Source organism: Coregonus lavaretus (genome assembly GCF_964263955.1).
Source record: "Coregonus lavaretus genome assembly, contig: HAP1_SCAFFOLD_3735, whole genome shotgun sequence".
Classification (NCBI taxonomy): Eukaryota; Metazoa; Chordata; class Actinopteri; order Salmoniformes; family Salmonidae; genus Coregonus; species Coregonus lavaretus.
The window spans coordinates 17,501-30,068 of NW_028165786.1; the positions used below are offsets into that span (position 1 = coordinate 17,501).

The following is a 12,568-nucleotide window of genomic DNA, read 5'->3' on the forward strand; positions in this document are numbered from 1 at the left end:
TATCTATCCACATAACTGTTCATCTATCATATCTCTACCTCTACCCACATAACTATCCCTCTATCCTATCTCTACCCACATAACTGTACCTCTATCCTATCTCTACCCACATAACTGTTCCTCTATCCTATCTCTATCCACATAACTGTTCCTCTATCCTATCTCTATCCACATAACTGTGCCTCTATCATATCTCTACCTCTACCCACAACTGTTCCTCTATCCTATCTCTACCCACATAACTATCCCTCTATCCTATCTCTACCCACATAACTGTTCCTCTATCCTATCTCTACCTCTACCCACCTAACTGTTCCTCTATCCTATCTCTACCCACATAACTGTTCCTCTATCCTATCTCTACCCACATAGCTGTTCCTCTATCCTATCTCTATCCACATAACTGTTCCTCTATCCTATCTCTACCTCTACCCACATAACTGTTCCTCTATCCTATCTCTACCTCTACCCGCATAACTGTTCCTCTATCCTATCTCTACCCACATAACTGTTCCTGTATCCTATCTCTATCCACATAACTGTTCGACTATCCTTTCTCTACCTCTACCCACATAACTGTTCCTCTATCCTATCTCTATCACATAACTGTTCCTCTATCCTATCTCTATCCACATAACTGTTCCTCTATCTCTATCACATAACTGTTCCTCTATCCTATCTCTACCCACATAACTGTTCCTCTATCCTATCTCTACCTCTACCCACATAACTGTTCCTCTATCATATCTCTACCCACATAACTGTTCCTCTATTCTATCTCTACCCACATACCCCTTCCTCTATCCTATCTCTACCTCTACCCACATAACTGTTCCTCTATCCTATCTCTACCCACATAACTGTTCCTCTATCCTATCTCTATCTCTATCCACATAACTGTTCCTCTATCCTATCTCTACCTCTACCCACATAGCTGTTCCTCTATCCTATCTCTATCCACATAACTGTTCCTCTATCCTATCTCTACCTCTACCCACATAACTGTTCCTCTATCCTATCTCTACCTCTACCCGCATAACTGTTCCTCTATCCTATCTCTATCCACATAACTGTTCCTCTATCTCTATCACATAACTGTTCCTCTATCCTATCTCTACCCACATAACTGTTCCTCTATCCTATCTCTACCTCTACCCACATAACTGTTCCTCTATCATATCTCTACCCACATAACTGTTCCTCTATTCTATCTCTACCCACATACCCCTTCCTCTATCCTATCTCTACCTCTACCCACATAACTGTACCTCTATCCTATCTCTACCCACATAACTGTGCCTCTATCCTATCTCTACCCACATAACTGTTCCTCTATTCTATCTCTACCCACATAACTGTTCCTCTATTCTATCTCTATCCACATAACTGTTCCTCTATCCTATCTCTACCTCTACCCACATAGCTGTTCCTCTATCCTATCTCTATCCACATAACTGTTCCTCTATCCTATCTCTACCTCTACCCACATAACTGTTCCTCTATCCTATCTCTACCTCTACCCGCATAACTGTGCCTCTATCCTATCTCTATCCACATAACTGTTCCACTATCCTTTCTCTACCTCTACCCACATAACTGTTCCTCTATCCTATCTCTACCCACATAACTGTGCCTCTATCCTATCTCTACCCACATAACTGTTCCTCTATCCTATCTCTATCTCTATCCACATAACTGTTCCTCTATCCTATCTCTACCTCTACCCACATAACTGTTCCTCTATCATATCTCTACCCACATAACTGTTCCTCTATTCTATCTCTACCCACATACCCCTTCCTCTATCCTATCTCTACCTCTACCCACATAACTGTTCCTCTATCCTATCTCTACCCACATAACTGTGCCTCTATCCTATCTCTACCCACATAACTGTTCCTCTATCCTATCTCTACCCACATAACTGTTCCTCTATCCTATCTCTATCTCTATCCACATAACTGTTCCTCTATCCTATCTCTACCTCTACCCACATAGCTGTTCCTCTATCCTATCTCTATCCACATAACTGTTCCTCTATCCTATCTCTACCTCTACCCACATAACTGTTCCTCTATCCTATCTCTACCTCTACCCGCATAACTGTTCCTCTATCCTATCTCTATCCACATAACTGTTCCACTATCCTTTCTCTACCTCTACCCACATAACTGTTCCTCTTTCCTATCTCTACCCACATAACTGTTCCTCTATCCTATCTCTACCCACATAACTGTTCCTCTATCCTATCTCTATCTCTATCCACATAACTGTTCCTCTATCCTATCTCTACCTCTACCCACATAGCTGTTCCTCTATCCTATCTCTATCCACATAACTGTTCCTCTATCCTATCTCTACCTCTACCCACATAACTGTTCCTCTATCCTATCTCTACCTCTACCCGCATAGCTGTTCCTCTATCCTATCTCTACCTCTACCCACATAGCTGTCCCTCTATCTCTACCTCTACCCACATAACTGTTCCTCTATCCTATCTCTACCCACATAACTGTTCCACTATCCTATCTCTACCCACATAGCTGTCCCTCTATCCTAACTCTACCCACATAACTGTTCCTCTATCCTATCTCTACCTCTACACACATAGCTGTTCCTCTATCCTATCTCTACCCACATAACTGTTCCTCTATCCTATCTCTACCCACATAACTGTTCCTCTATCCCATCTCTACCCACATAACTGTTCCTCTATCCTATCTCTAACCACATAGCTGTTCCTCTATCCTATCTCTACCTCTACCCACATAACTGTGCCTCTATCCTATCTCTACCTCTACCCACATAACTGTGCCTCTATCCTATCTCTACCCACATAACTGTTCCTCTATTCTATCTCTACCCACATACCCCTTCATCTATCCTATCTGGACCTCTACCCACATACCTGTTCCTCTCTCCTATCTCTACCTCTACCCACATAACTGTGCCTCTATCCTATCTCTACCTCTACCCACATAACTGTTCCTCTATCCTATCTCTACCCACATAACTGTTCCTCTATTCTATCTCTACCCACATACCCCTTCCTCTATCCTACCTCTACCTCTACCCACATAACTGTTCCTCTATCCTATCTCTATCTCTACCCATATAACTGTGCCTCTATCCTATCTCTACCCACATAACTGTGCCTCTATCCTATCTCGACCTCTACCCACATACCCGTGCCTCTATCCTATCTCGACCTCTACCCACATACCTGTTCTCTGCCTCCACAGTACAGGACAGCACTGCTGAAAAGCTGCAACTTTGTCAATTTTGTCAAACTACCAGTACAGTGCAGTCTGTATTAAATGATCACATCAGTGCAGGACAATTTGTTAATCACTGTAAACGGTTAATTACTGCTATTAAACCACATTCACTGTAAAAGGAATGTACTGCACTGTAATGATGTTGTGGTTCTGGTGCTCTGAGATTGGAATGCAGGCAGAACTGGCCACCTTGTAATGGTCTCTGAACGTTCTGCTAGTGCAGTCAGTGAAATCATAACATCATACTGGAGATATGATTATTGGATCATTGTGACACAGCAGTGTTTTAACATGGATAATTCTTCTTCTTTGTTAATCTCTCTCTCTCAATTCAATTATATCTGTCCATCTCTGTCTTTTTCTCTGCCCCCCCCCGCTCTCTCTCTCTTTACATCTCTCTCTCATTCTCTTTCTAAGAGGTGATAATTACTGAGCCAGAAGCTCTTCCTAGGTTAATTCATCCACTAAGAGGTGATAATCGCTGAGCCAGAAGCTCTTCCTAGGTTAATTCATCCACTAAGAGGTGATAATCGCTGAGCCAGAAGCTCTTCCCAGGTTAATTCATCCACTTTATCATCCCTCTATTTACAGTGGGGGGGGGAAAAGTATTTAGTCAGCCACCAATTGTGCAAGTTCTCCCACTTAAAAAGATGAGAGAGGCCAGTAATTTTCATCATAGGTACACGTCAACTATGACAGACAAATTGAGAAAAAAAAATCCAGAAAATCACATTGTAGGATTTTTAATGAATTTATTTGCAAATTATGGTGGAAAATAAGTATTTGGTCACCAACAAACAAGCAAGATTTCTGGCTCTCACAGACCTGTAACTTCTTCTTTAAGAGGCTCCTCTGTCCTCCACTCGTTACCTGTATTAATGGCACCTGTTTGAACTTGTTATCAGTATAAAAGACACCTGTCCACAACCTCAAACAGTCACACTCCAAACTCCACTATGGCCAAGACCAAAGAGCTGTCAAAGGACACCAGAAACAAAATTGTAGACCTGCACCAGGCTGGGAAGACTGAATCTGCAATAGGTAAGCAGCTTGGTTTGAAGAAATCAACTGTGGGAGCAATTATTAGGAAATGGAAGACATACAAGACCACTGATAATCTCCCTCGATCTGGGGCTCCACGCAAGATCTCACCCCGCTGGGTCAAAATGATCACAAGAACGGTGAGCAAAAATCCCAGAACTACACGGGGGGACCTAGTGAATGACCTGCAGAGAGCTGGGACCAAAGTAACAAAGCCTACCATCAGTAACACACTACGCCGCCAGGGACTCAAATCCTGCAGTGCAAGACGTGTCCCCCTGCTTAAGCCAGTACATGTCCAGGCCCGTCTGAAGTTTGCTAGAGTGCATTTGGATGATCCAGAAGAGGATTGGGAGAATGTCATATGAAACCAAAATATAACTTTTTGGTAAAAACTCAACTCGTCGTGTTTGGAGGACAAAGAATGCTGAGTTGCATCCAAAGAACACCATGCCTACTGTGAAGCATGGGGGTGGAAACATCATGCTTTGGGGCTGTTTTTCTGCAAAGGGACCAGGACGACTGATCCGTGTAAAGGAAAGAATGAATGGGGCCATGTATCGTGAGATTTTGAGTGAAAACCTCCTTCCATCAGCAAGGGCATTGAAGATGAAACGTGGCTGGGTCTTTCAGCATGACAATGATCCCAAACACACCACCCGGGAAACGAAGGAGTGGCTTCGTAAGAAGCATTTCAAGGTCCTGGAGTGGCCTAGCCAGTCTCCAGATCTCAACCCCATAGAAAATCTTTGGAGGGAGTTGAAAGTCTGTGTTGCCCAGCGACAGCCCCAAAACATCACTGCTCTAGAGGAGATCTGCATGGAGGAATGGGCCAAAATACCAGCAACAGTGTGTGAAAACCTTGTGAAGACTTACAGAAAACGTTTGACCTGTGTCATTGCCAACAAAGGGTATATAACAAAGTATTGAGAAACTTTTGTTATTGACCAAATACTTATTTTCCACCATAATTTGCAAATAAATTCATTAAAAATCCTACAATGTGATTTTCTGGATTTTTTTTTCTCATTTTGTCTGTCATAGTTGACGTGTACCTATGATGAAAATTACAGGCCTCTCTCATCTTTTTAAGTGGGAGAACTTGCACAATTGGTGGCTGACTAAATACTTTTTTCCCCCACTGTATCTCTCCCCCTCTCTCTCTATATCTCTCCCCCATTCTACCCCTCCTCCCCCTCTCTCTCTCCCTCTTCCCCCCTCTCTCTCTATCTCTCCCCCATTCTACCCCTCCTCCCTCTCTCTCTCTCCTAAATATACTGTGTAGCAGCAGGTGAAACTGAAACATGAATGTATTAAACTGATGAAAGTCAAAATGTAGAAGATGGTGATGAGGAATTGATTGACAGCAGCAGAGAGGGAGAGTGGCTCTAAGTGCTGTTCTGGGGTCAGTCCTGGCTCAGTCGGTAGAGCATTATGAAAAGGTCAAGATCTGACTAGGGAACAGTCAATAAAGTCAATTTATTTCTGCATGAATAAGCACTAAGCAGCTGCCCTTTATGTTACGCACACACACACACACACACACACACACACACACAAATACACACACGTATACAGTGGGGAGAACAAGTATTTGATACACTGCCGATTTTGCAGGTTTTCCTACTTACAAAGCATGTAGAGGTCTGTAATTTTTATCATAGGTACACTTCAACTGTGAAAGACGGAATCTAAAACAAAAATCCAGAAAATCACATTGTATGATTTGTAAGTAATTAATTTGCATTTTATTGCATGACATAAGTATTTGATCTCCTACCAACCAGTAAGAATTCCGGCTTTCACAGACCTGTTAGTTTTTCTTTAAGAAGCCCTCCTGTTATCCACTCATTACCTGTATTAACTGCACCTGTTTGAGCAGCGCACGCAAGGTCTCCCTGCTCAAGCCAGCGCATGTCCAGGCCCGTCTGAAGTTTGCCAATGACCATCTGGATGATCCAGAGGAGGAATGGGAGAAGGTCATGTGGTCTGATGAGACAAAAATAGAGCTTTTTGGTCTAAACTCCACTTGCTGTGTTTGGAGGAAGCAGAAGGATGAGTACAACCCCAAGAACACCATCCCAAACGTGAAGCATGGAGGTGGAAACATCATTCTTTGGGTATGCTTTTCTGCAAAGGGGACAAGACGACTGCACCATATTGAGGGGAGGATGGATGGGGCCATGTATCGCGAGATCTTGGCCAACAACCTCCTTCCCTCAGTAAGAGCATTGAAGATGGGTCGTGACTGGGTCTTCCAGCATGACAACGACCCGAAACACACAGCCAGGGCAACTAAGGAGTGGCTCCGTAAGAAGCATCTCAAGGTCCTGGAGTGGCCTAGCCAGTCTCCAGACCTGAACCCAATAGAAAATCTTTGGAGGGAGCTGAAAGTCTGTATTGCCCAGCGACAGCCCCGAAACCTGAAGGATCTGGAGAAGATCTGTATGGAGGAGTGGGCCAAAATCCCTGCTGCAGTATGTGCAAACCTGGTCAAGACCTACAGGAAACATATGATCTCTGTAATTGCAAACAAAGGTTTCTGTACCAAATATTAAGTTCTGCTTTTCTGATACTTATGTCATGCAATAAAATGCAAATTAATTACTTAAAAATCATACAATGTGATTTTCTGGATTTTTGTTTTAGATTCCGTCTCTCACTGTTGAAGTGTACCTATGATAAAAATTACAGACCTCTACATGCTTTGTAAGTAAGAAACACTGCCGATTTGGCAGGTTATCAAATACTTGTTCTCCCCACTGTATATACATACAAACACACATACATACAGTGCTTTCAGAAAGTATTCACACCTGTTGACTTTTCCCACATTCAGTGACTGTTCCATTGCTTCCATTGCACCAGGCACACATACAAACGCTTAAAAAAATTGGGCCTTTGTCCATTCTACTCATTCTATTTCTATGGGAGTAACACAATAATATGACTCTCACACACAGGGGAGTAAGACACACACAACATGAGACAACCACACCTACAGAGCTTTTAAAGGATTTAACCACTTGACTTCTTCCACGTGTTTTCATCTTACAGCCTGAATTTAAAATGGATTAAATTGAGATTTTGTGTCACTGGCCTGCACACAACACCCCAATTATGTTTTTAGAAATGTTTACAAATTAATTTAAAATGAAAAGCAGAAATGTCTTGAGTGAAAAAGTATTCAACCCCTTTCTTATGGCAAGCCTAAATAAGTTCAGGGGTAAATATTTGTTTAACAAGTCACATAATAAGTTGCATGGACTCACTCTGTGTGCAATAATAGTGTTTAACATGATTTTTGAATGACTACCTCATCTCTGTACCCCACACAAACAATTATCTGTAAGGTCCCTCAGTCAAGCATTGAATTTCAAACACGTATTCAACCACGAAGACCAAGGAGGTTTTCCAATGCCTCGCAAAGAAGGGTAGCTATTGGTAGATGGGTAAAAACATATCATATTTTCAAGCATGGTGGTGGCTGCATCATGTTATGGGTATGCTTGTCATTGACAAGGACTAAGGAGTTTTTTTATGATTAAAATAAATGGAATAGAGCTAAGCACAGGCAAAATCCTTGAGGAAAAACTGGTTCAGTCTGCTTTCCAACAAACACTGAGAGACAAATTCACCTTTCAGCAGGACAATCATTTAAAACACAAGGCCAAATATGCACTGGAGTTGCTTAACAAGACGACATGGAATGTTCCTGAGTGGCCAAGTTACAGTTTTGACTTAAATCGGCGTGAAGAAATATGGCAAGACTTGAAAATGGCTGTTCCGCAATGATCAACAACCAACTTGACAAAGCTTGAATTATTTTTTTAAGTATAATGTGCAAATATTGTACAATCCAGGTGTGCAAAGCTCTTAGAGACGTACCCAGAAAGACTGACAGCTGTAATCGCTGCCAAAGGTGATTCTAACATGTATTGACTCAGAGGTGTGAATACTTATGTAAATTATGATTAAAAAAAAAAAAATGTTAACAACATGTTTTCACTTTGTCATTATGGGGTATTGTGTGCAGATACGTTTGTTACGTTACAACCTTATTCTCAAATTGATTAAATTGTTTTTTTCCCCCCTCATCAATCTACAGTCGTGGTCAGAAGTTTTGAGAATGACACAAGTATTGGTCTTCACAAAGTTTGCTGCTTCAGTGTTTTTAGATATTTTTGTCAGATGTTACTATGGTATACTGAAGTATAATTACAAGCATTCCATAAGTGGCAAAGGCTTTTATTGACAATTACATTAAGTTTATGCAAAGAGTCAATATTTGCAGTGTTGACCCTTCTTTTTCAAGACCTCTGCAATCCGCCCTGGCATGCTGTCAATTAACTTCTGGGCCACATCCTGACTGATGGCAGCCCATTCTTGCATAATCAATGCTTGGAGTTTGTCAGAATTTGTGGGTTTTTGTTTGTCCACCTGCCTCTTGAGGATTGACCACAAGTTCTCAATGGGATTAAGGTCTGGGGAGTTTCCTGGCCATGGACCCAAAATGTTGATGTTTTGTTCCCCGAGCCACTTAGTTATCACTTTTGCCTTATGGCAAGGTGCTTCATCATGCTGGAAAAGGCATTGTTCGTCACCAAACTGTTCTTGGATGGTTGGGAGAAGTTGCTCTCGGAGGATGTGTTGGTACCATTCTTTATTCATGGCTGTGTTCTTAGGCAAAATTGTGAGAGAGCCCACTCCCTTGGCTGAGAAGCAACCCCACACCTGAATGGTCTCAGGATGCTTTACTGTTGGCATGACACAGGACTGATGGTAGCGCTCACCTTGTCTTCTCCGGACAAGATTTTATCCGGATGCCCCAAACAATCGGAAAGGGGGTTCTTCAGAGAAAATGACTTTACCCCAGTCCTCAGCAGTCCAATCCCTGTACCTTTTGCAGAATATCAGTCTGTCCCTGATGTTTTTCCTGGAGAGAAGTGGCTTCCTCGCTGCCCTTCTTGACACCAGGCCATCCTCCAAAAGTCTTTGCTTCACTGTGCGTACAAATGCACTCACACCTGCCTGCTGCCATTCCTGAGCAAGCTCTGCACTGGTGGTGCCCTGATCCCGCAGCTGAATCAACTTTAGGAGACGGTCCTGGCGCTTGCTGGACTTTCTTGGGCGCCCTGAAGCCTTCTTCACAACAATTGAACTTCTCTCCTTGAAGTTCTTGATGATCCGATAAATGGTTGACTTAGGTGCAATCTTACTAGCAGCAATATCCTTGCCTGTGAAGCCCTTTTTGTGCAAAGCAATGATGACGGCACGTGTTTCCTTGCAGGTAACCATGGTTAACAGAGGAAGATCAATGATTTCAAGCACCACCCTCCTTTTAAAGCTTCCAGTCTGTTATTCTAACTCAATCAACATGACAGAGTGATCTCCAGCCCTGTCCTCGTCAACACTCTCACATGTGTTAACAAGAGAATCACTGACATGATGTCAGCTGGTCCTTTTGTGGCAGGGCTGAAATGCAGTGAAAATGTTTTTGGGGGATTAAGTTAATTTTCATGGCAAAGAGGGACTTTGCAATTCATTGTAATTAATCTGAACACTCTTCATAACATTCTGGAGTATATGCAAATTGCCATCATAAAAACTGAGGCAGCAGACTTTGTAAAAATTTATATTTGTGTCATTCTCAAAACTTTTCACCACGACTGTACACACAATACCCCATAATGACAAAGCAAAAACAGGTTTTTAGACATGTTTGCACATTTATTAAAAATAAAAAACTGAAATATCATATTTACGTAAGTATTCAAACCCTTTACTCAGTACTTTGTTGAAGCACCTTTGGCAGCAATTACAGTCTTTTGGGGTATGACGCTACAAGCTTGGCACACCTGTATTTGGAGAGTTTCTCCCATTCTTCTCTGCAGATTCTCTCAAGCTCTGTCAGGTTGGATGGGGAGCGTCACTGCACAGCTATTTTCAGGTCTCTCCAGAGATGTTCAATCGGGTTCAAGTCCGGGCTCTGGCTGGGCCACTCAAGGACATTCAGAGACTTGTCTCGAAGCAACTCCTGTGTTGTCTTGGCTGTGTGCTTAGGGTTGTTGTCCTGTTGGATGGTGAACCTTCGCCCCAGTCTGAGGTCCTGAGCGCTCTGGAGCAGGTTTCCATCAAGGATCTCTCTGTACTTTGCTCCGTTCATCTTCCCCTCGATCCTGACTAGTCTTCCAGTCCCTGCCGTTGAAACCATCCTCACAGCATGATGCTGCTATCACCAGATTCAGCGTAGGGATGGTGCTAGGTTTCCTCCAGACGTGACGCTTGGCATTCAGGCCAAAGAGTTCAATCTTGGTATCATCAGACTACATAATCTTGTTTCTCGTGGTCTGAGAGTACTTTAGGTGCCTTTTGGCAAACTCCAAGCGGGCTGTCATATGCCTTTTACTGAGGAGTGGCTTCCGTCTGGCTACTCTACCATAAAGGCCTGATTGGTGGAGTGCTGCAGAGATGGTTGTCCTTCTGGAAGTTTCTCCCATCTCCACAGAGGAACTCTGGAGCTCTGTCAGAGTGACCATCGGGTTCTTGGTCACCTCCCTGACCAAGGCCCTTCTCCCCCGATTGCTCAGTTTGGCCAGGCGTGCTGCTCTTGTAAGAGTCTTGGTGGTTCCAAACTTCTTCCATTTAAGAATGATGGAGGCCACTGTGTTCTTGGGGACCTTTTGGCTCTATACTCCAAACGTTTGGATTTGAATTCAAACAATGACTATGAGGTTAAGGTCAGCTTTAATATGAGGGTATCGGGTTAACTGTTTAGAAATTACAGGACTTTTTGTACATAGTCCCCCCATTTTATCGGGAACCAAAAGTATTGGGACAAATTCACTTATACACTATATATACAAAAGTATGTGGACACCTCTTCAAATTAGTGGTTTCGGCTATTTCAGCCACACCCGTTGCTGACAGGTATATAAAATCGAACACACAATCTCCATAGACAAACATTGGCAGTAAAAAGCCTTACTGAAGAGCTCATTGACTTTCATGGGATGCCACCTTTCCAACAAGTCAGTTCGTCAAATTTCTGCCCTGCTAGAGCTGCCCCGGTCAACTCTAAGTGCTGTTATTGTGAAGTGGAAACGTCTATGTGCAACACCGGCTCAGCCGCGAACTGGTAGGCTACACAAGCTCACAGAACGTCTGTCCTCGGTTGCAACACTCATCTACCGAGTTCCAAACTGCCTGGAAGCAACGTCAGCACAATAACTGTTCGTCGGGAGCTTCATTAAATGGGTTTCCATGGCTGAGCAGCCGCACACAAGCCTAAGATCACCATGCACAATGCCAAGCGTTGGCTGGAGTGGTGTAAAGCTCGCGGCCATTGGACTCTGGAGCAGTGGAAACGCATTCTCTGGAGTGATGAATCACGCTTCACCATCTGGCAGTCCGACAGATGAATTTGGGATTGGCGAATGCTACCTGCCCCAATACATGGTGCCAACTGTAAAGTTTGGTGGAGGAGGAATTATGGTCTGGGGCTGTTTTTCATGTTTCGGGCTAGGCCCCTTAATTCCAGTGAAGGGAAATCTTAACGCCACAGCATACATTGACTTTCTAGAAGGTTCTCTGGTTCCAACTCTGTGGCAACAGTTTGGGGAAGGCCCTTTCCTGTTTCAGCATGGTCCATACAGAAATAGTTTGTCAAGATCGATGTGGAAGAACTTGACTGGCCTGCACAGAGCCCTGACCTCAACCTCATCGAACACCTTTGTGATGAATTGGAACGCCGACTGCGAGCCAGGCCTAATCGCCCAACATCAATGCCTGACCTCACTAATGCTCTTGTGGCTGAATGGAAGCAAGTCTCCGCAGCAATGTTCCAACATTTAGTGGAAAGCCTTCCCAGAAGAGTGGAGGCTGTTATAGCAGCAATGGGGGGACCAACTCCATATTAACGCCTATGATTTTGGAATGAGATGTTCGATGAGCAGGTGTCCACATACTCTTGGTCATGTAGTGTGTGTGTATTAAAGTCGTCAAAAGTTGTTGTATTTGGTCCCATATTCCTAGCATGCAATGATTACATCAAGCATCACAATGAAAATAACAGCAAACTCTCTCTCTCCCCCCCTCCTCTCTCTCTCCCCCCCTCCTCTCTCTCTCCCCCCCTCCTCTCTCTATCTCCCCCCCTCCTCTCTCTCTCTCTCTCTCCCCCCTCCCCCTCTCTCTCCCCCCTCCTCTCCCCCCCCTCCCCCTCTCTCTCCCCCCTCCTCTCTCTCCCCCCC

General features: G+C 43.6%; 1 protein-coding gene across 1 annotated transcript in view; it reads left to right on the forward strand.

Moving 5' to 3' along the window:
- Positions 1-12,568, forward strand: part of LOC311115490 (calcium uptake protein 1, mitochondrial) — a gene marked incomplete at its 5' end in the record, with an annotated part of 53,117 nt that overhangs the window by 13,329 nt on the left and 27,220 nt on the right. The window lies entirely within an intron of this gene.